Here is a 26,183-nt window from a genome sequence, read left to right on the forward strand (position 1 = left end):
TCAGGAGTAGAATTTAGTGATTCATCACTTTACATACAACACTCAGTGCTTGTCACAAGTACCCTCCTTAATCCCCATCACTAATGTAGCCCCTCCCCTGCCCACTCCCCCTCCATCAATTCTCAACTTGTTCTCTGTAGTTAAGAGTTTCTTATGGCTTGCCTCCCTCTCTTATCCCCCTCCTTCCCCTATGTTTATCTGTTTTGTTTCATACATATGGGTAAAATCATATGGCATTTGTCTTTCTATGACTGACTTATATTACTTAGTATAATACTCTCTAGCTCCACCCACATCATTGCAAATGGCAACATTTCATTCTTTTTTATGGCTGAGAAATGTGTATTTTATATATATATATATATACACACACACAAAAGAGGTTTTTATATATATATATATATATATATATATATATATATATATAACTCAGCCATATAACCTTATTATATATATATAATAATACAGATATTTTATTTCTTTTAAAAAATTTTTATTTATTCATGAGACACACACACACACACACACAGAGGCAGAGACACAGGCAGAGGGAGAAGCAGGCTCCCTGCAAGGAACCTGATATGGGACTTGATCCTGGGTCTCCAGGATCACACTCTGGGTTGCAGGCAGTGCTAAACCACTGCACCACCGGGGCTGCCCATCTTTTACCTCTTTGGTTAGATTTATCCCTAGGTATCTTACAGTTTTTGATGCAGTTGTATATCAGTTTGATTCCTTAATTTCTCTTTCTGTTGCTTCATTATTGATGTATAGAAATGCAACAGGTTTCTGTACATTGATTTTGTAACATGTGACTTTGCTGAATTCCATGTATCAGATATAGCAATTTTTTGTGAAGTCTTTCAGGTTTTCTACATAGAGTATCATGTCATCTGTGAATAGTGAAAGTTTGATATCTTCCTTACCAATATGGATGGCTTTTATTTCTTTTTGTTGTCTGATTGTTGAGGCTAGGACTTTCAGTACTATCTTAAACAATCGTGAGAGTAGGACATCCCTGTCTTGTTCCTGACCTTAGAGGAAAAGCTCTCTTTTTCCTCATTAAGGGTGATACTAGCTGTGGTTCTTTCATATATGGCCTCTATGATATTGAGGTATGTTTCCCCTTGTTGAGGGTTTTTATCAAGAATAGATGCTGTATATTGTCAAATGTTTTTTTTGCTTCTATTGAGAGGATCATATGGTTCTTATCCTTTTTTATTAAATCAATGTTGTGTATCAAAGCGATTGATTTGCGAATATTGAACCACCCTTGCAACCCAGGAATAAATCCCACTCAATTGTGATGAATAATCCTTTTAATGTACTGTTGGATTTGATTTGCCTAGTACCTTGTTGAGAATTTTTGCATCCATGTTCATCAGGAATTTTGGCCTGTAATTCTCCTGTATAGTGAGGTCTTTGTCTGGTTTTGGAATCAAGGCAATGCTGGCCTCATAGAATAAGTTTGAAATTTTTCCTTCTATTTCTATTTTTCGGAACAGTTTCAGAATAATACATATTAATTCTTTAAATGTTTGGTAGAATTCCCCTGGGAAGCCATCTGGCCCTGGACTTTTATTTATTGAAAGATTTTTGATTACTGATTCAATTTCTTTGCTGGTTATGGGTCTGTTCAAATTTTCTATTTCTTCCTATTTCAGTTTTGGTAATTTGTATATTTCTAGGAATTGGTACATCTCTTCCAGATTGCCCAATTTGTTGGCATATGATTTTTCATAATATTCTCTCATAATTGTTTGTATTTCTGTGTTGGTTGTAATCTCTCCCCTTTCATTCATGATTTTATATGAGTCATTTATCTTTTCTTTTTGATAAGTCTGGCTAAGAGTTTATAAGTTTTATTAATCCTTTCAAAGAACCAGCTTCTAGTTTCATTGATCTGTTCTACTGGGGTTTTTTGTTTGTTTCTATATCATTTATTTCTGCTCTCATCTTTATTATTTCCTTTCTGCTGGGTATAGGCTTTATTTGCTATTCCTTTTCTAGCTCCTTTATGTGTAAAGTTGGTTAGGTTAAGTGTTTGAGATACTTCTTACTTCTTGAGGTAGGCCTGTATTGCTATATACTTCCCTCTTACAACTGCTTTTGCTGCATCCAAAATTGTTGTGTTTTCATTTTCATTTACTTCCATGTATTTTTAAAAAATTTCTTCTTTAATTTCCTTGTTAACTTTAACTTCCATGTATTTATGGCCTTTCCAAGTTTTTTCTAGTGTTTGACTTCAAGTTTTGTAGCATTGTGGTCTGAAAATATGCATGGTATGATCTCAGTCTTTTTGTACTAATTAAGGCCTGATTTGTGACCCAGTTTGTAATCTGGAGAATGTCCCATGTGTACTCAAAAAGAATGTGTATTCTACTGCTTTAGGATGAAATGTTCTGAATATATCTGTTAAGTCTATCTGGTGCAGTGTATCATTCAAAGGCATTGCTTCCTTATTGATTTTCTGTTTAGATTCTCTGTCCATTGCTATAAGTAGGATATTAAGGTCCCCTACTATTATTATATTATTATTTTTTTTTTTTTTTAAATTTTTATTTATTTATGATAGTCACAGAGAGAGAGAGAGAGAGGCAGAGACACAGGCAGAGGGAGAAGCAGGCTCCATGCACCGGGAGCCTGACGTGGGATTCGATCCTGGGTCTCCAGGATCGCGCCCTGGGCCAAAGGCAGGCGCTAAACCGCTGCGCCACCCAGGGATCCCTATTATATTATTATCAATGAGTTTCTTCATGTTTGTTTTTAACTGATTTATATATTTAGGTGCTCCCAATTTGGGGGCATAAATATTTACAACTGTTAAATTGAAGTTTTTTAATTTCCCTTTTAATTCCCTTTTTAATCCATTGGTTGTTGAGGACTGTGTTTTTAAATTTCTACACATTTGTAAATTTTCCATCCCTCCTCCTGTTACTGATTTCTAGTTTGATACCACTGTGGTTAGAAACATACTTGATATACAAGTTCTCTTTTCCAAAGTTTGTTGAGACTTATATAATGGCCTTACATATGAAATATTCTTGAAAATGTCTCATGTAAAATTAAAAAAGAATGTATATTCTGCTGCTCTTGGATGAAATGCTGTATATATCTGTTAGGTACATTTGTCTATAGTGTTGTTCAGATCCATTTTTCCCTTATTGATTCTCTGCCTGGATGATATAACCATTTTAAAGAGTAAAGTATTAAAGTCCCCAGCTATTATTGTATTGTATTTATTTCTTCCTTTATTTCTGTTAGTATTTGCTTTAATATTTAAGAGCCTCAATGTTTGATGTATAAATATTTACAATTACTACATATTGATTAACATTTATATTTACATATTATTACTATAATCATATAATGACCATTTTTGTCTCATGACTATATTGCTTAAAGCCAATTTTGTCTAATATTAGTGTAACTATCCCTGCTTTTTTTTGGTTATTATTATTTCTTTTGCTTGAAATATCTTTTTCTGTTTCTTCACTTTTGATCTTTGTGTATCCTTAAAGTTTAAGTGAGTCTCTTGTATGCAGTACATAGGTAAGTCTTGTCTTTTATCCATGCAGCCATTCTGTATCTTTTGATTAGGGAATTTAATACATTTACAATTAAAGTAATGATTGATAAGGTCTTCCTATTGACATTTAATTAATTATTTGCTGGCCCTTTTGTATATGATGTCTTCTTGTTTTCTCTCTTGTTGTCTTTGTGATCTTATGACTTTTTGTAGCACTATGACTTAACCCTTTGTTAAACTTCTGTGTATCTACCACATTTTTTGTGGCTCACATAAAATATGTTATAACATCTTATTTTAAGCAGATAACAACTTCAATACCATAGAGAAACTTTATATTTTTACTTCTTCTCACCACCTCACATTTCATGTTACAATTTACATCTTTTTGTAGTATGTATACAGTAACAAATAATCTTAGTTATTGCTATTTTTTTATGATAGACATAATGAGAGAGAGAGAGAGAGGCAGAGACACAGGCAGAGGGATAAGCAGGCTCCATGCTGGGAGCCCAACGCAAGACTCGATCCCAGGACTCCAGGATCACGCCCTTGGCCAAAGGCAGGCGCCAAATCACTGAGCTACCCAGGGATCCCCTAGTTATTGCTATTTTAAATGCATTTATTTTTTAATTTTTTAACTCGAGTTGTAAGCGATTTATGCACAGTCATTGCAATATTAAAGAATCTGGCTTTAAATATATATTTACATCTGTTGGTGAGTTTTATAAGTCATGTTTTTTTACATTAATTATATTATTTTATTTGAGCCTGAAAAATGCCCTTTAGCATTTCTTGTAAGACAGGTTTAGTGGTGAACTCTTCAGCTTTTTTTTGGAGGGGAAAGTCTTTATCACTTCATTTCTGAAAGACATCTTTGCTGGGTATAGTATTCTTCGTTAACTTTTTTTTTTCTTTGAACGTTTCTCCTGGCCTGCAGTTTCTGCTGAGAAATGTATTTATAGTCTTATGGAGGCTCTCTTTTGTGGGACAAATTGTTTTTCTCTTGCTTCTTCCAAAATTCTTCCTTTGTCTTTGACTTTTTGCAGTTTAGTTATGTGTCTCAAAGTAATTCTTTTTGGATTCAACTTATTTGGGATCCTTTGGGCCTAAAGAATCTGGATGTGCATTTTTCTCCCCAAGTTTGGGACATTTTCAGCCATTATATCTTCACATAGACTCTTTCTTCTCCTTATGGCATTATCACAATACACATATTATTTTGCTTGATGCTCATAAGTACCATGGACTTTCTTTCCTTTATTTTGTTCTTTTTTTTTTTTTTTTTTTTTACTCTTCTGGGTAATTTCAAATGGCTTGTCTTGAATTCACTGATTCTGCTGCTTGGCTGAGTCTACTACTGAAGCTCTCTATTGAATTCTTAAGTTCATTGTATTGTTCATTTCTAGGATTTTTGTTTTCATTATTTTTATGGTTTCTATTTGTCATACTTCTCATTTTATTCATGTGTTGTTTCTCTAATTTTGTCTATTTGTATGTTCCTGTAGTTCACTGAACTTCTTTAAGATGATTGTCATAAAGTCCATAGAATTCCATTACTTTGGTATCAATTATCGAAGTTTTATTAGTTTCTTTTGGCATTGTCATATTGATTTGATTCTTTTTTTTTTCTTGATTTGATTCTTTATGGTCCTTGTATCCTTGCACTAGTATCTGCACATTATCTGAGTAAGCAGTCCCTTTTCCAGACATTTGAGGTTTATTTTGGCAAGGAAAGCCCTTCTCCAGCCTGCTTAGCTTAGGATACTAGACTGGTTAACAGGTAGAATTTGGGGGCAGGCACAGCTTACTATTGAGGTCCCCAGTCGGGCAAGGCCCTTACCTATGTTATGAGGTTGGGGGAGGACTGCCACTAGCTGTTTTTTGCAGCTGGGTGATCCTGTTGGCTGGGCCTCATTTTCAAGTGAGACCAGTGAATAGGCACCCTGGTTGGTCAGGGATACTGGTAAGGTGAGACCTTAGACTGTATTCCCTGACAAGGCAGTACCTCTGATTGGACTCTGCAGTTGGGCAAGGCCTCCTGTGGTGCACCCTAACTGAATAGTGCTGTTGGCTGAACTCCAACTTCATGAGACTTCATGGCTTCACAGTTGGACAGACCCACAGGCTGTGCCTCAAGTTTGTACAGAGTCACAGGCTGTGCTTCATGACTACTTAACCCACTAGCTGTGCCTCTGTGTTGGGTAAGGTCACTTGCCAGGCTTTCTGGTCAAGTGGGGTCTCCAGCTGATCTCACTGTTGGTTGGTACTGGAGATTATATACTCCATGGTTGGGTGGAGATATTGTCTGAGCTCTTTTATTGGACAGGGATGAGGGCTATGCTTTGGTAATTGGACAGGGCCACTTGCTGGCCTTTTTGCCTCTACAAGGTTATAGACTGTGTTTAGGAATTGAACAGGGCCATGAGCTAGATTTTGCTGCTGGGTATAGCTGTTGGCTGGGCTTCACAGCTAGGCAGTACTTTAAGCTGGGTTCCAAGGCTGCCCAGGACCACTGTTCAGATTATTTGGTCATTACCAACATTTTGGCAGGGCTGCTGGCTTGGCTGACTGCCTCATTAGAGGTATAGTTTGGACTCCACAACTGCCTAGATTCTATGGCCAGGCAATCCTGAATGTGTGGGATGGCAGTCTATGGTTAGCTATTGGGCAGGGTTGCAGATATGTTTCCCTGCCTACCCAGGGCCATCTAAGGGGTTCCACAGCAGGTATGCTCCTTTTGGCTGGGGACCCCAATCATGCAAAGCCCTTCAACCAAGTCCCCTGACCAGACAGAGCCAACTCAGCTCTGTAGATGTGCAGAATCACTATAGATCTCTGCTCAAGTGCTATTGCAAGCAGGAATGCAATGAACAAGATTGGGCACAGGTTGTTATGATCCTTGCTTCTATTACTGTCTCTATCTGATGCTCAGTGGTCAAGCCCCAAGCTTCCCCAGGGATTCCCATGAGGTGAGACCTTATTGGGCTATCCTGGAAGCATTTCATAACACTGGGAGAACTGAATGTCCACTTTGGGTTTTCTTTTCCTCACTGGAGAAACTGTAAGCCAAGGGGGCCCCCTGATTGTGGTGGCTGGTCTGGGGAAAGGACAATACAATCAAAATGAAATCTTAATTCTTACCTTTCTACTGTGGTCCTTCTGTATCTCTCTGTGATCTAGGGGAGTGCTTCAGCCTCACCCTGAGATTCTGGGGTTTTCACAATGGTGGTCTTTTATGTGGATACTTGCTACTTGGTCTTCTGAGGATGGCTGAATTCAGGAATTTCATGTCACTATCCTGATGATGTCACCTCAGCTACGGAACTTCTGTCATAAAGCATTTGAAGAGGAACACTTTGTGTTATCTCAAACTTACTTTTAGTATTTCTCATTTTTATTCATAGAGCTGACATAATTCCTGTAGAGTAATATCCTAACTCTAGAATGACATAAGAAATCTTTTGCAGGCATAATTTAAGTTATCAACATCTGATCTCAAATTGTAGTATTACTTCAAGAGAAATTCTAAATGTCATGTTGGACAGATTCTCTCACTATAGGTGAGAGATATCAATAAATAAATAATGCGAATATCTTCTCTCTTGCTTAAATGCTTAATTTATGATATCTGTTATATTCTTCCGGATATGGCCTCTCTTTTTTATTTTACTGTTCTATCTATCTTGTCTCATATCTTTAAATATAAGATCTCCCCCGAAACTATTCTCTTTTTACTTCTCTAAGTTTTCCTGCATTTGAAGATACTCATATCTTGGGAGTCATCACTTATGACCCTACCCGAAAGTGATTTATCTTTTTGCCATACCCTGAGAGTCTTGCTCAGCCTTTTAAAGTAGTTCCTCCTCCCAGTAATCTCAATTACATTTCCAAGAACTGAGAAGAAACTCTCTGGAAGAATACAACAAATACCATAAATGAAGCATAAATTGGCTATCTTGCCATTCATATCATTTACCAATAATTTTGATTCTGTTAGCAATAATTAAAATAATGCTATCTCACTTCTTCTCCAAAATAATAAATAACCATACCAGTGTATTTCAACATGACATTTGAAATTTGAAGATGAACCAGAAATATTGCCTGGTTTTCAGCAATTGGCAAATGGAGTCTTTTTCCCTTTGGTTTTACATAAGTGGTAAAGTGACCATTTCTCCTCTGTCTTGCCCTCTCACTCCTGGAAAACTATGATAAGTTCTACTGCAGCAAGTACAAAGCATTAGAGAATCACCCCCCAAAATTATCTTCAAATTATTGGTCCAGGCTGAACTATAGAATTTCACTTATATTTTCTCTAGAATCCTTCCAATAATCTAGTGGTGCTTTATTTTCCCCACTTTACAACTGAAAACAAAACAAAACAACAACCAGGCTCAGAGAAAGCTGAGAATATAGCAGATGGCAGAGCTGGCTCTATCTAGTTCCTTTATGACTTCTATGTCTCTAAGCTACACTACTCCATGAGTATACTACAAATATAAGCCTTGGGCTTATATTTTGCTTTTTCTGAGGTTCTTGATATTTTTCATCTTTTTTAGGAGATTCATCAGGGCTGGACTTATAGAGAAGCCAAGTAACAAATGCTTAAAAAAGTGTGATCATCTTTCAGAAAATTCCTATCAAATTCATTTTTTAAAAGATTTTATTTATTTATTCATGAGGGAGAGGCAGAGACACAGGCAGAGGGAGAAGCAGACTCCCTAATGGGAGCCCAATGCAGGACTCATTCCCAGGATCCCAGGATCACACCCTGAGTCAAAGACAGACACTCAACCCCTGAGCCTCCCAGGCATCCCCAAATTCATTTTTATATGGGAAAGTCATTAACTGTTAACAATTATTAATACTTTACCATGGATTTTTTTCAATCATTTAACCTATTTCCCCAGCAAAACTCTATAAGTCGGTGGGGAGAACTGAACTAGGAAAAAGAAAGGCCTAGCCATGCCGTAGGATAAGAGACAGGAATCCCAGATTGGGATGATACATCATGACAGCTGGTGATGGGCAGAACAGAAATGAAAAAGGGGGCTCAAAACAAGACATGGAAAAATGATAAACACAGATTTCATCTGCTTCATAATTTTTCCCAGGAAAAATCTTGCCTCATACACATCTTTGGTGCCTTTTTTAGTAACAACACATGTGTGTTTCTTTTTTATTCTTTTTTGTTGTTCTCCTTGGAATTTTAAATGCCTTTCAGCTCATAAACTCAATAAAAATACCATGGCACATTTTTTCAAAAGAATTTTATGATCCAAGGAACTATTGCTTAATCAGACAGCCTGATGTTGGATTTATTTTTCACTTTAAAAAAATTTTTCTGTAGGCAATGTCACAAAGATGCTACCTATTCTTTAAAAATAAACAAGAAAGAGAGTGAGAAAAAGAAATAAAACTTCTTTTCAAGGGAAAAAATGCTTCTCTTACTTTCTACAATATTAGAAAATGAAAACTAAGTTGAAAAATAAGGCAAGGGAAGCATTAATAACAAATTCCCAAATCTAAGATGCAGACTTCATTGAACGGAATTTTAAAATGTATAATTTATGCTTTAATTCTGTGCTAAGGTGTTCAGTTCACCTGAATATATAACTCTGTATTGGAAAAGAATTTGGAAACATCTGAGAAGAAGCATCTGCTTGACTTATGGTCTGTCATTCATTTCTAAAAAAATGAAAAACTATCACTGTTGTATCTAACATCTAAACAGATGTGAAGCTATGGGAGTTAAAAGTTGAATGTATAAAAAAAATGTCTTCTTTTATTCTGTTAGGACAAAACTTGGTTGGATTTATTGAAGTGTGATTTTTCCTCCATCTATATAGAGTGGTATGATGATTGGGAATAGGGGAATATCTTAAGAAAAGATGAAGCAAAATAAAGAAACTTTCTCAATAGAATCTTAAAAAACAAAGTCAGAAAGATGAGAGGACTTATCAATAGTTAGTAAAGAATGATAAAGGTATACATGACTCTTATTCCTGAGATAATTTCCTTAGAAGCCCTGAAAAATAGTAACTTTGAAAATTTGAGGTCAGTGGCATTAAAGAGTAAAGGACTTATTTAAATTTTTATCTTCTGAATGATTTTTATGACTCTGGTCTTAGGCTTGTTTGTTCTGAACTGTTGTGTCATAAACCAACACAGAAATAGAAAGAACTCTGCACTGACCATTATGCAAGAATTGCTCTTCCACTATCCCTGCTCTACTACTAAAGAGCTGTACATTGTTGGGTGAGTCATTCTTTGGTTTCTCAGTTTACGCATTACACATAAAGGGGTTGGAGCTGTGCAGAACCTCCCAGGATGGCTATGTCAGGGAGGGATGCTGAATGGGCAAGAGTGTTCCTTCTATTACTAGGTGAGTCAGGAAAAAAAAAATCTTTGTATATATATCTAACATATTGGCCTCTGTATAGCTTTCATTGGAAGAAATGCTAAAAAACAAAAAACAAAAAACAAAAAACAAAAAACACATTAGTGTAGATGTTCCTAAATTTTATTAGCCTTACAGATTGTGACTCTATAAAATATATATTTGTCCATTCATTAATTCAGCAAAGTTTTTGAGTCCTTCTATGAACCAATAACTCTGCTAAGCAATGGGGATACCAAGAGGAACAAGATTAGCAAGATTCCTGACCTCAGATTTTGTAATATCATGAACACTGACCATAGACTAGACCATTGCAGGATGAACAGTGAAAAGTTGTTTGAGATGAGCTTGAAGAAATAAATAGGAAGCAGATCATGAGGGATTATTTAAATCATGACAAGAAGTTTGGGTTTTATTCAAAGTGTAGTAAAAAGGCATTGAAAGGTTTCAAGCAGAAGAGGAACATAGTCTGTGATAGAAACCACTGTATAACTCGCAAACTTTGTTTAATATATCTAGAGTAATTGGCTATCTCAATGGATACAATAAATCCTAGGGGACAAAAATAGAACAAAATAAATTTGAATTGCAACAGTATATTATGTACCAAGATCATTCAAAGAGGGAAAGAATGGTCTTGTCAACAAATGATGCTAAAACAAGTGGATACCTGCATGCAAAAAAATAAAGTTGGACCCCTCTTTAAAGTACAAATAAAAATTAACTCAAAATGGGTCATTCACTGAAATTTCAGAGCAAAAACTATAAATCTCTTGAAAGAAAACATAGGAGTAAATCTTCATACCTTGATTTATGCAAAGTTTTCTTAGATAACACCAAAAGTACAAGTGACAAAAGAAAAAAATTGAAATTCATTAAAATTAGAAGTTTTGTACTTCAAAAAACTATTAAGACAGTGAAAAGACACCCATGGAAAGGGAGAGAATATTTGCAAATCCTATATGATAAAGGATTTGTATCCAGAATATATAAAGAACTCTTACAACTCAGTAGTAAAAAGGTAACCCAATTAAAAAATTAACAAAACATTTAAACAGATGTTTCTCAAAAGAAGATATATAGTTAGCCAATAAGCAATTCAAAAGATGATCAACATCATTAGCTATTAGGAAAATTCAAATAAAACCACAATGATATACCACTTCACTTGACTAGGATATAATAAAAAATTTAAAAAAATTTTTTAAAAACAGAAAATACCAAATGTTGATGATTTAAATATACATCATTGATGGGATGTAAAATGGTACAGACACTTTGTAAATCAATTTGGCAGTTTCTCAAAATGTTAAACATGGAGTTACTACATGATCCACCAACTCTATTCCTAAGTATATACCCAAAAGAATTGAAAACAGGGTTCAGACAAAAACTTACATAAATGTTATAGCAGCATTATCTATGATAGCGAAAAAGTGGAAATAACCCAAATGATCCTAAACTGATGAATTAGTAAATGTATATTAATAAATGTAATAGAACCATGCAATGGACTATTACTTGTCAATGCAAAGAAATGATATACACGCTACACTGATGAACCTTGAAAACATTCCACTTAATGAAAGCAGCCAGTCAAAAGAGACCACATGTTATATGACATGTCCCAAATAAGGCAGATCCATAAAGATAGAAAGTAGTTTAGTCATTGCCTAGGGGTGGGGAGTGGAGGTGGAGGTGCAGTGGTTGGGAGGAAATGGGGTGCTTATGGGTACACGGTTTCTTTTAGGGCAGTGAAAACTTTCTAAAATTGATTGTGGTGATGGTTGCACAATTCTGTGAATATGCTAAAAATAATTACATTGTACACTTTAAATGGGTTCATAATATGGCATGTGAATTATATCTCAAAGTTTTTTTAAAAAACTAGATGTGTTACTTTGAAGACAATACAACTATTCTCACATATTTAAAGTAATAGACTAAAATCCCAACTCCTTCTATTTTATGACTAGGCTCAGCATCAAGCCAACTTTTCTTTGTCGACATGACATTTAAATAAAAGCACTCTTATTTTTTCTTTTTTTTTAAGATTTTATTTATTTATTCATAAGAGACACAGACTGAGAGAGAGAGAGAAGCCGGGTCCATGCAGGGAGCCTGACATGGGACTCGATTCCTGGTCTCCAGGATCGGGCCCTGGGCTGAAAGTAGCCCTAAACCGCTGAGCCACCCAGGCTGCCCAGCATTCTTATTTTTGTAATTGTCGAAGAAATCTATGAAAAAATGCACATTTAGAAATTGTTGCTATTTTTCCAGTCTGCTCTGCAAGCTTCTAAATACATAAACGGGTTGCAATGCGTATGTTAACTTTTAATAGCCAACATTTTGGAGCAAGACATTTCTTAAGCATTTCAGAACAAGCTCCAAAATAAACCAGCCTAATATCAGTGGAAGTTTATTGCAATCCTCACCCGCCCCCTCCTGCATAAAGGGAAAAGAACTTGTCTTTGAAGAGAAAAAAAGATGTGGACCAAAAAAACAGAGGAAACCTTCTTGATTATAATGTCAGAAGAAAATACAATATAGAATACAGGCAACCCCCTTTTGCACACATAATGTGTTCTTCAAGTGTACAAAAGTTTACTGTGTAAAATGCTCCAAGAAGATCCATAGGCTACATTTCTTAGAAACTAAAAGGTGGTATAAAATGTCTCACTACTCTTCACCTTTTACTCATAAGCTTTGGTTTTACTTCAAACTTTAGCACATGTGTTTTAAGATGTTATTTCTTTACAAATGAATATACCAAGTAGACTAGGTGACTGTCTGATTAAGGCTAAATACTTTCTACTTTGGGCATATGTTCTATCATTCATTTGTTTGTTAAATATTTATTAAGCATTGGTTATATGTGAGGCAAAGTTCTGGGTACTAGTGTTATAGCAATAAACAGGTTCTGTGCTGTCTTGGAACTTACACTGTAGTGTGGGAAGGCAATGTAAACAAGAATAATTTCTGATAGTGATAAGAGCTGTGAAGAAAATAAAACATGGTAAGTGACTAGGCAATAGGCTACTTTAAATTGGGCTGGTCACAAAAGGACTACCTAGGGTTACATTGAACCAGATGTCTAAGGATAAGAAGAAGCTGTCATGTAAATATCTAAGAAAAAGCTTTCTAGGCAGAGGGAACATATAATGCAAATACCCTAAGATAAAAAGGGCATTTATTAGATGCACTATTAGAAACCGGGAAAAACAAAAAAAGAAAGAAAAGAAAGAAAGAAAAGAAAAGAAAAGAAAGAAAAGAAAAGAAAAGAAAAGAAAAAAAAGAAAAGAAAAGAAAAGAAAAAAGAAAAGAAAAGAAGGAAAGAAAAAGAAAAAACAGGGAAATATAGCCAAGTAGCTAGAATGTAGTGAGTAACTGGAAAACATGATGTCAGAGAAAGAGAAGGAGCCAGGTCATGTGGAGGATTACAGACCATGATAAGAGGTTTGGAGATGATTCTGATTTTAGTGGGCAGCCATTTGGAAGGTTTTAACCAGGGAGAGATGTTTTATTAACATTGTTAGTGATAATGTAGGGTATTTTGAAGAAACAGACTATGAGGGTAAAAGTGGATTTAGAAGACTATGGCAATAGTGTAGATGGAAAGTGGTAAGGTGGTTTGGTATGTAAGGGGGCAAGAGAGAAAGTGAATAGTGATCCAATTCAAGATACTTTGAAGAGAGAGCTGACTGGATTTCTCATTGTTTGGATGTTGAGAGAAAGGGAAAAAATATAAAGAAAAAATCCTGGTTTTTAGATCATACCATTAAGTGTGTTACAGGGCTACAAATTGGTACTTACGTATGTGCAAATATGTGATTTCATTATTTTTGGTTTATCTGGTTTTCCTCATAAGCTCTAACTTACTGATTAGTGAGTTGGGGGGTTGGGGAGAAAAGATATTTTTTATTTTTTTAAGATTTTATTTATTTGAGAGAAAGTGAGCAAGAGAGAGAAAGCATGAGCAGGGGGAGGGGCAAATGAAGAGGTTGAAGCAGACCCTCCTGCTAAGCAGGGAGCCTGACATGGGGCTCAATCCCAGGACCCTGTAGGATCATGACCTGAGCCAAAGGACAGACGCTTAACCAATTGAGCCACCCAGGTACCCTAGGAAAAGGAAATTTTGAATCCAACCCAGCTGAAAGCTTAAATAATCTATTCCTATAAATTAGTACTCTGTTTAGGTAATGCTCAGACTCTTACGATGTTGTTTCTCAAATGTATCAATTCTCAACCTCCCTCTTTTACTCCTTCCATTAGAGAGTGTGAGTATTTGGTGATGGCAAGGATGAAGAAACTTTGGATCTAGATGCAGGTGTTATTCATAGTGACATTACCATGCCCCTGATTGTCAATTTGCTTGCTGCCTACCCTGATGGCCTACAATGATGACTTATGTAGCTAGTAATTTTCATTTCTTTAGGTGGTGGGGGGTTGTGTTCCCTCTCAGCTTCCACTAATCTTCAGATCCCTCTTAGGTCTTCTGGATTTTCATTTTCATTTAGTTCTAGCCCAGGAAATCTGCACTTCAGTCCTTACAGCAGAGGCACATCTTTCTAGAGTACACTCCCACTCAACAAGCTCCTCAAGTGTTTCTAAGTTGCTCTCTAGATCTACTTCATATAGAAATCAAGGAGTAGCTCAGGAAAATTTAACAAATGTTCTTCATTTTTACTTTCCTGAGCATCCAAATTGATATGGCCATAAAGCAGGTGATATCTAAAAAGAAGATACCCTTCCTGCATCCTGAAGAGGTAGTAGGGAACAAGGGTTTCAGTATGCCAAAACTCAGAAAAAGGAAAATTTGAACACTTGTGTCTCTCCCTCCCTCTTTGCCTTCCTGCATACTCCTGGGATCAAAAGAAAAAACCTGGCTTTCTCTATATTTCCCCTATGTCTTGATCTCAACCTTCTATCATCTAGTAAAAGCCTTAGAGTTCTCTTGCTATAGATGGAAAGTGTGCCCTTCTATAATAGGACAACCCATGTGCTGGGTGCTCCAGGCTCAACTTGTAAATTTTCAAGTTGGAAAAAGAAAATTTAAAAAAAAATTTCTCTTAATACATTCAGCCCTTGGGCATATGAACCCCTCAAGCTGAATAGGGTAAAGCCCATGTATTCAAAAAGGCAAAATAGAAAAGCAATTTTAATAATTTTCAAAATACTGCCTCATTACAGTAGAGATGGGGAAGACAAAGAGACAAGGTGTAGGGGTTTAAGGAGGGAATTCAAGATTTGAGATGCCTACTGAGACACATAAAGTTTGAGATGCCTTTTGGGAGTTCAAAAAGATGTCAGCTGGTGGGATAATCAGAAGATCAATGGTACTGTCAAGACAGGTAACATAAGTTTAGGAATTATTAGACTATAAGGAAATAAGGAGATGTCATAAGTAAGAAGAAGATTTGAGAAGTGTGCTGTTATGTAAACAAAAGTTTTAAAAAGTTTCAAGAATGGAAAACAGTTTCAGATAAAACGAGCCATTGGATTTGACTATATAAGGCCAGTTGTTGACCCAAAGGGAATCAATTTCAGAGTTGTGGTAAGAACAAAAGCCCAAATGAAGAGGGAATGAGAAGTAAGGAAATAGTGACAAGGAAAATAAGTAAATCTTCCAGAAAGTTTTGCTATCATGGGGAAGCAAAAATGGAACTAGAAAGTATGTGAGAAATTGAATGAGTAGAGAGAAAAGATGGGAGGGACATGACATCAAGGGAAGTATTTTTCTTAAGTCAGTGCTATCTAGCATATTTAATTGCTGTTGGAAGTGATTTAGTTAAGAAAAAAAATTAATAGTGCAAGTGTAAGAGAAGGCCTTGAAGAGAACATGGGTTTTAGATACAAATGAACAACTGACCTCACACAATAAAACAGGGAAATTTCTTCCTTCATAAGAGAAGGGAAGCAAAATGTGTGTACATACGGAGATGTGTCAGTAGATTGAGCATTGAGAAGAGATGTCTATTGTTTGATTGCTACTCGTCTCAGGGCATTACGAGGCAAGGCTGTGTAGTTTCTAGTGAAAATGAGGCAATGGAGGTTTGAAGAATGTACAAGCCATCTTGCAGAGCAATAATAAATTTCATAATTATACACATTTGTGAGACTGAAGCTTATCACCAACATCAGCACTTCTATTTTTATATTATCAACAAATTTTTATTAATATATAAACGCAACGATGCCTACACTGCATTTTTAGTTGGTAGGTAGCATTGCCACACGGTAGTGTCAGCTGACACCTGAATATTTGAGTTCAATGCAGTTGTGGAGTGCTGGCATAATAAAAGGGTTATGGATTCCCTCTCATACAAGTATTGCAACAAAGGCCTAACGCTGTTAAGAATTATAAGTTTAGAGCCTGCTTATCCCTCTATGTATGTCTCTGCCTCTCTCTGTGTGTCTCTCATGAATAAATAAAATCTTAAGAAAAATAAAATATGGATCATAAGGCAAGCTAAATATAAAAAGCTAGAAGTAGAAGAAAATATAGGAGAGTATCTTCTTGTCTTGGGAGTGCGCACAGGTTTAATAGAGCACAAAAAGTAGTAACTAGGAACTTGGGGAAGACAGCGGAGGAGCAGGGTCCTCACCTCACCGGGCCCCACCACCTCCCTGGATAACTTTCAAACCATCCTGAACACCTACGAGCTCAACCTGAGATTTAGAGAGAGAACAGCTGGAACTACAGAGAGAAGGGTTTTCGCTTCTAACAAGGTAGGAAAGTGGAGAAAAAATAAAGAATTCAGTGGGGGAGGGGCCCCGTGAGGAGCCGGGCTAAGGGGGCGGTGAGAGCCTGGGGACAGGGGGGCCCCCGCCCCAAGAAGCGAGAACTTTAAAAATCTGCACCGGATTCTTCCCCAAGGGAAAGGCGCTCAGCAGGGAAACCCGGCAGGACCGCATGGGGAGCAGGGACACCTCCAGTCTCCCGGGGTCACTAACATAGGAGGGCCCCGGGGGGAGAGCGCCCCACACACCCCGGGCCGAGCTCAGTAAAGGGCTGGAGCCCGCGCCCGGGGAGGGGGGGGCCTCGGGGAGAAGTCACTGGGTCAGGGGGGGCTCCGGGAAGAGGGGGCTGCGCTCTGCTGCCTTGGGGGCACCCAGGAGCGCAATCCCAGGGTCCTGGGGGACACGGCCCAGGATCCTGCGTCCCCCCGGGACAGGCAGAGGCGGGGAGGGCACAGGACAGCAGGGAGCTCCTGCCCCCAGGCTGTGCGGATCAGCGCCCCCCACTCCGGGAGCACCTAGGCCAGTGTGGACTGGGAGCTGCGGTGGTTACTGCAGGAGCCGACTCCAGGGCTGGGGACCTGGCCACCGCCAGTGGTGGTCCTCCTGGTGTCACCCTGTGCCTGGGAGGGGAGGAGCCCCAGGGAACGGGGGCCTCTCGGGGTCAACAGCTCCCACGGAGCCGGGTACTGGCGGAGTGGGGCAGCTCCCCCAGGTGCACACACCTGAGAGTCAGCACAGCAGCCCCTCCCCCGGAGACCAGCTGGAGGGACAGGGGAAGAGCAGGTTCTTGGCTGAGCAGCTCTGGAAAGCTCCAGGGGAAGTGGAGGGATCTACAGCATATAGAACCAGAGGGGACCCCTCCTATTTATTTCCTCCTTTTTCCAGTACAACTTGTTTTTATATCAGACTGTAAATTTCCAATTTTTTTTCTCCTTTCCCACCTTAACTACAATGCTTTACCACCTCTTCATTTTTAAGATTCTTCCTTTTTGACTCTCATATTTCTACAATTACAGGTCCTAGGTATATTTTCCACTTCTAGATTCCCTTCAACATACTCAACTAATTTTGGGAGATATACAAGATATGTTTTTTTGTTTTGTGTTTTTTGTTTTCTCTGCCTCATTTTGTTCTACAATGGCTGAAGTTAATACCTTCTAAAACATGACCAGCATGCACCCAGAACCAAGTGGTATACCATGCTGGTTCATTCTGTGAGATCCCTCATTCCCTTTCTGCCCCCCCCCCTTTATCTCATTTATGTTTTGGTGGTCAATGTTGCGGCCTTCTACAAGTATTTCTGGTTTATATAAATATGGGACTGAGCATCTTCTAACACACAGAACTTAATATACTCAGAAACAAGAGGATCACCCTCTAGAACCCCTCAAGTAGACCACCTTCTCCCTCCACTACAACTTCGTCACCACCACCACCTCCCAGTCCACCCCGTTTTTTTCTTCTCATTTTTTTCTTCTTTTTTTTTCCCTCTTGTTCTTTGGATTCTTGGCCTTTTATTTTTTACTACTATCCTTTAAAATTTGTTTTCACTTTAGCAGTCCTTTTGTTTTATACCATTCTGATCTTTGATTTCAATTTCTGGTCTCTGACTTCAGCAGAATCTTCTAGGGTGAAATTTACTTAGGTCGTGGTTGATGTTCTTGACTCAGCCCACTCATACAGCCACTCTGCACTGAGCAAAATGACTAGAAAGAAGAACTCACTACAAAAGAAGAATCAGAAACAGTACTCTCTACCACAGAGTTATGGAACTTGGATTACAATTCGATGTCAGAAAGCCAATTCAGAAGCACAATTATAAAGCTACTAGTGGCTCTGGAAAAACATAAAGGAATTAAGAGACTTCATGACTGCAGAAGTTAGATCTAATGAGGCCGAAATTAAAAATCAATTAAATGAGATGCAATCCAAACTGGAGGTCCTAACGATGAGGGCTAATGAGGTAGAAGAAAGAGTGACATAGAAGACAAGTTGCTGGCAAGGAAGGAAACTGAGGAAATAAGAGAAAAACAAAAGACCATGAGGAAAGGTTAAGGGAAAAAAATGCTAGCCTCAAAGGAAAAATCTACGTATAATTGGGGTTCCAGAGAGCGCCGAGAGGGACAGAGGGCCAGAAAGCATATTTGAACAAATCATAGCTGAGAACTTCCCTAATTTGGGGAGGGAAACAGGCATTCAGATCCAGGAGATAGAGAGGTCCCCCTCTCTATCTACAAATCAATTAAAACTGTTCAACACCTCAACATTTAATAGTGAAACTTGCAAATTCCAAAGATAAAAAGAAAATCCTTAAAGCAGCAAGAGACAAGAGATCCCTAACTTATATGGAAAGAAATATTAGATTAACAGCAGACCTCTCCACAGAGACCTGGCAAGCCAGAAAGGGCTGGCAGGATATATTCAGGGTCCTAAATCAGAAAAATATGCAGCCAAGAATACTTTATCCAGCAAGGCTCTCATCCAGAATAGAAGGAGAGATAAAGAGCTTCCAAGATAGGCAGAAGCTGACCACCAAACCAGCTCTGCAAGAAATAGTAAGGGGGGACCCTGTAAAAGAAAGAGGAAGCCCAAAGAAACAATCCACAAAAACAGGGACTGAATAGGTATTACGATGACACTAAATTCATATCTTTCAATAGTAACTCTGAACATGAATGGGCTAAATGATCCTACCAAAAGACGCAGGGTTTCAGACTGGATAAAAAAGCAAGACCCATCTATTTGCTGTCTACAAGAGACTAATTTTAGACTTAAGGACACCTATAGCCTGAAAATGGAAGGTTGCAGAACCATTTACCATTCAAATGGTTCTCAAAAGAAAGCTGGGGTAGCAATCCTCATATCAGATAAAGTTTATCCCAAAGACAGTAGTAAGAGATGAAGAGTTTCACTATATCATACTTAAAGGGTCTATCCAACAAAAGGACCTATAAGTCATGAATATTTTTGCCCCTATGTGGGAGCTCCATGTATATCAAATCAATTAATAACCAAAGTAAAGACATACTTAGATAATAGTACACTAATAGGAGACATCAACATGGCACTTTCTGCAAATGACAGCTATTCTAAGCACAACATCACCAAAGAAACAAGAGCTTTAAATGATACCCTGGACCAGATGGATTTCATAGATATATACAGAACTTTGCATCCAAACGCAACTGAATACACATTCTTCTCAAGTGCGCATGGAACTTTCTCCAGAATAGACCACATACTGGGTCACAAATCAGGTCTCAACCGATACCAAAAGATTGGAATTGTCTCCTGCATATTTTCAGACTATAATGCTTTGAAATTTGAACTCAATCACAAGAAGAAATTTGGAAGAAACTCAAACACGTGGAGGTTAAAGAGTATCCTGCTAAAAGATGAATGGGTCAACCAGAAAATTAGAGAAGAATTTAAAAGATTCATGGAAACTAATGAGAATGAAGATACAATCGTTCATTCTTAAGGAACTGAGAATTTAATCTTCCAAAATGTCAAAAAGACCATCTTATGCCCCACCTCCCACCCCAGCTCCTGCAACACAAATGCCCAGCACACCAGGGTTTGTGGGATACAATCCATACAGTCATCTCACCTACAACAACTACAGGCTGGGAGGGAACCCGGGCACCAACAGCCGGGTCACAGCATCCTCTGATATTACGATTCCAAAGCCCCCAAAGCCACCAGGTAAGCTGCTGATGCCCTACATGAGGTACAGCAGAAAGCTCTGGGACCAAGTAAAAACTTCCAACCCTGACCTAAAGTTGTGGGAGATTGGCAAGATTATTGGTGGCATGTGGCGAGATCTCACTGATGAAGAAAAACGAGAATATTTAAACGAATACAAAGCAGAAAAGATAGAGTACAATGAACCTACGAAGGCCTATCATAATTCTCCCGCATACCTTGCTTACATAAATGCGAAAAGTGCAGAAGCTGCTTTAGAGGAAGAAAGTCGACAGAGACAGTCTCGCATGGAGCAAGGAGAACCTTACATGAGCATTCAGCCTGCTAAAGATCCAGATGATTATGATGATGGCTTTTCAGTGAAGCAGACAGCCACCGCCCGTTTCCAGAGAAACCACCGCCTCATCAGTGAAATCAGAGTGTGGTGCCAGACGTTCGGTCATTTGTCACAACAGCTAGAATGCAGGTCCTCAAATGACAGGTCCAGTCCTTAATAGTTCATCAGTGAAAACTAGAAGCTGAACTTCTTCAGATAGAGGAGCAACACCTGGAAAACAAGAGAAAGTTCCTAGAAAGCAGAGATTCATTTAATAATGAACTTAAAAGGTTGTGCAGTTTGAAACTAGAAGTGGATATGGAAAAGATTGCCGCTGAAATTGCACAGGCAGAAGAACAGGCTTGTAAAAGGCAAGAGGAGAGGGAGAAAGAAGCAGCAGAGCAAGCTGAACGTAGTCAGAGCAGCACGGTTCCTGAGCAAGAGCCAGCTGCTAGTAAGGCCCAGGAGAAGAAGGACGACGAAAGCATCCCTATGGAGACAGAGGAGACACACCTTGAAGAAGCAACGGAAAGCTAACAAAACAGTGAAGAAGGCACGTCTACTCCTGAGGACAAGGAGAGCGGGCAAGAGGGGGTGGACAGTATGGCCGAGGAAGGGACCAGTGATAGTAACACTGTCTCAGAGAGCAACAGTGCAACAGTGGAGGAGCCACCGACAGACCCCACACCAGAAGATGAGAAGAAAGAATAAATGTTGCCTTGTTTTATGTGTTCTAAATACTTTTTAAATGAAAAAAAAATGTTTTTTGAAAAAAATAGTTTCGAGCAAAAAAATAAAAATAAAAATAAAATAAAAAAGATTCGAGCAGAACTCAATGAAATAGAGGCCAGAAGTACTGTAGAACAGATCAACAAAACCAGGAGTTGGTTATTTGAAAGAATTAATAAGATAGATAAACCATTAGCCAGCCTTATTAAAAAGAAAAAAGACTCAATAAAATCATGAATGAAAAAGTAGAGATCACAACCAATACCAAGGAAATACAAACAATTTTAAAAACATATTATGAGCAGCTATACACCAATAAATTAGGCAATCTAGAAGAAATGGACGCATTTCTGGAAAACCACAAACCACCAAAACTGGAACAGGAAGAAATAGAAAACTGAACAGGCCAATAACCAGGGAGGAAATTGAAGCAGTCATCAAAAACTTCCCAAGACACAAAAGTCCAGGGCCAGATGGCTTCCCAGGGGAATTCTATCAAATGTTTAAAGAAGAAATAATACCTATTCTACTAAAGCTGTTCCGAAAGATAGAAAGGTACAGAATACTTCCAAATTCATTTTATGAGGCCAGCATCACCTTAATTCCAAAACCAGACAAAGACCCCACCAAAAAGGAGAATTATGGACCAATCCCCCTGATGAAACAGATGCAAAAATTCTCAACAAGATACTAGCCAATAGGATCCAATAGTACATTAAGTAGATTATTCACCATGACCAAGTGGGATTTATCCCCGGATGCAAGGCTGGTTCAACACTCATAAAGTAATCAGTGTGATAGATCATATCAACAAGAGAAAAAACAAGAACCATATGATCCTCTCAATAAGATGCAGAGAAAGCATTTGACAAAATACAGCATCCATTCTTAATCAAAACTCTTCAGAGTGTAGGGATAGAGGGAAACATTCCTCAGCATCTTAAAAGCCATCTACAAAAAGCCCACGGCAAATATCATTCTCAGTGGGGAAACACTGGGAGCCTTTCCCCTAAGATCAGAAACATGACAGGGAATGTCCACCCTCACCACTGCTATTCAACATAGTACTAGAACTCCTAGCCTCACCAATCAGACAACAAAAAGAAATAAAAGGCATTCAAATTGGCCAAGAAAAAGTCAAACTCTCCCTCTTCGCAGATGACATGATACTGTACATAGAAAACCCAAAAGACTCCACTCACAAGATTGTTAGAACTCACACAGTAATTCAGCAGTGTGGCAGGATACAAAATCAATGCCCAGAAACCAGTGGCATTTCTATACACTAACAATGAGACTGAAGAATGAGAAATTAAGGAATCAATCCCATTTATAATTGCACCCAAAAGCATAAGATACCTAGGAATAAGCCTAACAAAGAGGTTAAGGATCTATATCCTAAAAATTACAGAACACTTCTGGAAGAAATTGAGGAAGACACAAAGAGATGGAAAAATATTCCATGCTCATGGAATGGAAGAATTAACATTGTGAAAATGTTTATGCTACCCACGGCAATTTACACCTTCAATACAATTCCTATCAAAATACCATGGGCTTTCTTCAGAGGGTTGGAACAAATCATCTTAAGATTTGCATGGAATCAGAAGACCCCGAATAGCCAGGGTAATATAGGGGGAAAAAGAAAACCAGAGCCAGGGGCATCACAATGCCGGATTTCACGTTGTACTACAAAGCTGTGATCCTCAATACAATGTGGTACTGGCACAAAAACAGACACACAGATCAATGGAACAGAATAGAGAACCCAGAAATGGGCCCTCAACTTTCTGGTCGACTAATATTCGACAAAGCAGGAAAGACTATCCACTGGAAAAAGGACAGTCTCTTCAATAAATGGTGCTAGGGAAATTGGACAGCCACATGCAGAAGAGTGAAACTGGACCATTCTCTTATACCATACACAAAGATAAACTCAAAATGGATGAAAGATCTAAATGTGAGACAAAAATCCATCAAAATCTTCTAGGAGAACACAGGCAACACCCTTTTTGAACTTGGCCACAGCAACTTCTGCAAGATACATCTATGAAGGCAAGGAAAACAAAAGCAAAAATGAACTATTGAGACCTAATCAAGATAAAATGCTTCTGCACAGCCAAAGAAACAGTCAACAAAACTAAAAGACAACCTACAGAATGGGAGAAGATATTTGCAAATGACGTATCAGATAAAGGGCTAGTATCCAAGATCTATAAAGAACTTCTTAAACTCAACAGCAAAGAAGCAAACAATCCAATCATGAAATGGGCAAAAGACATAACAGAAATTTCACAGAGGAAGACGTAGACATGGCCAACAAGCACATGAGAAAATGCTCCGCATCACTTGCCATCAGGGAAATACAAATCAAAACCGCAATAAGATACCACCTCACACCAGTGAGACTGGTGAAAATTAACAAGACAGGAAAACAACAAATGTTGGAGAGGATGTGGAGAAAAGGGAACCCTCTTGCACCGTTGGTGGGAATGTGAGCTGGTACAGCCACTCTGGAAAACTGTGTGAAGGTTCCTCATAGAGTTAAAAATAGACCTGCCCTACGACCCAGCAATTGCACTGCTGGGGATTTACCCTAAAGATAGGGATGCAGTGAAACGCCGGGACACCTGCACCCCGATGTTTATAGCAGCAATGTCTACAATAGCCAAACTGTGGAAGGAGCCTCAGTGCCCATCGACAGATGAATGGATAAAGAAGATGTGGTCTATGTATACACTGGAATATTATTCAGCCATTAGAAAAGACAAATACCCACCATTTGCTTCAAGGTGGATGGAACTGGAGAGTATTATGCTGAGTGAAGTAAGTCAATCGGAGAAGAACAAATATTATATGGTTTTATTCATTCAGGAATGTAAAAAATAGCGAAGGGGATTCAAGGGGAAAGGAGAGAAAATGAATGGGAAATATCAGAGAGGGTGACGGAATATGAGAGACTCCTAACTCTGGGAAACGAACAAAGGGTAGTGGAAGGGGAGGTGGGCGGGGGGATGGGGGACTGGGTGATGGGCACTGAGGGGGGCACTTGACGGGATGAGCACTGGGTGATATACTGTATGCTGGCAAATTGAACTCCAATATAAAAATATACAAAAAAAAGAATTAAAAGTTTAAGTCACATATTTATGAATTAAACAAAGAAATAATATAATCTCAATGAAATAAAAGCATTTGTAAAAATTAAATATCCATATTGATTATCATACTTAATGGTGAAGCTTCAAAGAAATGGGCAAAGATCACCACTATTCACTATTTCTATTCAACATTTACTCAAAGACCTAGCCACTACAGTAAAATAAGTGAAATAATCTACAGATAAATTATTAGAAATGATGAAATTTTAGCAAGATGCTAAATATAAGAATATACAAAGAAGATTGCATTCATCTTCACAAGCAACAAGCAGTTAGGAAACTGAGGAGGGCACTTGATGGGATGACCACTAGGTGTTATAGTATATGTTGGCAAATCGAACTTCAATTAAAAAAAAGGAAAAAAAACTTTAAAAAGTACTATTTACAACACAGCAACAAAATTAAGTAGGTAGGAATAAATCTAACAATAGGTTGGCACAATTTTTTTTGAAAAAAATATGTTTATTAACAAAGACCTAAATAAATGGAGAAATATTTTATATTCATGAATAGGAGGATTCAATATCAAAAAAGTATCAACTCTCCCCTAAATTAGTCTATAAATTCAGTACAATGTTAGTCAAAATCCCGAGAAGAATTTTTTATAGGACCTGATTGATGAAAAGTTATTTTAAAAAGAATGTGGAAGAACAAAGAGTCAATATCAAGACTGTTTTCAAGAACAGGTTGTGGGGGGGTGGGAATACAGTGGTATGTGGAAGGGAGAACTTGCCCTACCCAATATCATAACTTATTATTTAATCCAGAGTAATTTAGTAAGTCACGCCTACTCACAGGGAGACTGAGAGACCAGTGGAAATAGAAGATATCCTAGACTCAGATCTCAGGATATTTTGAAACTTGACGTTTGATAAATTGATTATAGATTGCAGATCAGTAAGGAAAAGATGAAATATTCAATAAATGGTTTTGTTACAGTTGGTTATCCAAATTGAAAGCAAAATAAAACCGCTCCTTCCACCAGTGTACACACAGACAAAAGAATGAAATTCCACGTGAAAACCTAACTGTGAAAATCAAATTTTTAAATAGGAAAACTTTTATGAGAACATGTCATGACCTCCTGGAGGGAGAGGAGAAGAATCTCCTAAACACTGAAAGAAATAAGAAAATATAGATGAATATGACTATGTTAAAATTGCAAACTTGTATTAATCAAAAGTTATGTTAAAGTGAGAAAATAAGCTGTTGCCTGAGAGAAGAGATCTGTATTACATAGAATGAACAAAATATACACATCAGGAATATGTATTAAAAACTTCTATGTATAACTCAGGTAAGGACAGCTCAGGAGAATACTGGACAGAAGGTAAGAGCCAGAGATTCACATAAAGATGTCAAATAACCGTATGAGGAGATAATCATTCTTCCTTAGTAATCAGAAATATCCAAATTGAAAACAATGTGTCATTTCCACAATGAGATAGATTGAAGTCTGATAGTACTAAGTATTACAGAAGATTTGGAGTAATTGATCGTAGACATTGCAGTGGAAATATAGATTGACAAAACTACTTTGGAGAACAACTGGACAGTATCTTGTATACTTGAGGATGCATATGCCCTATAATTCAGCAA

The 26,183-nt window shown here is 37.9% G+C and overlaps 1 protein-coding gene, 1 long non-coding RNA gene and 1 pseudogene across 6 annotated transcripts in view; 2 read left to right on the top strand and 1 right to left on the bottom strand.

The window, feature by feature from the left end:
* Positions 1 to 6,815, bottom strand: part of LOC111096418 — a 56,427-nt gene extending 49,612 nt beyond the window's left edge. Inside the window, exon 1 of the long non-coding RNA XR_005361326.1 lies at positions 6,674 to 6,815. This is a non-coding gene — a long non-coding RNA (uncharacterized LOC111096418). The remainder of the gene's footprint in view (positions 1 to 6,673) is intronic.
* Positions 1 to 26,183, top strand: part of COL24A1 (collagen type XXIV alpha 1 chain) — a 387,148-nt gene that overhangs the window by 263,556 nt on the left and 97,409 nt on the right. The window lies entirely within an intron of this gene.
* Positions 20,172 to 21,422, top strand: LOC612981 (annotated as a pseudogene).

Source organism: Canis lupus, chromosome 6 (assembly GCF_011100685.1).
Source record: "Canis lupus familiaris isolate Mischka breed German Shepherd chromosome 6, alternate assembly UU_Cfam_GSD_1.0, whole genome shotgun sequence".
Classification (NCBI taxonomy): domain Eukaryota; kingdom Metazoa; phylum Chordata; class Mammalia; order Carnivora; family Canidae; genus Canis; species Canis lupus.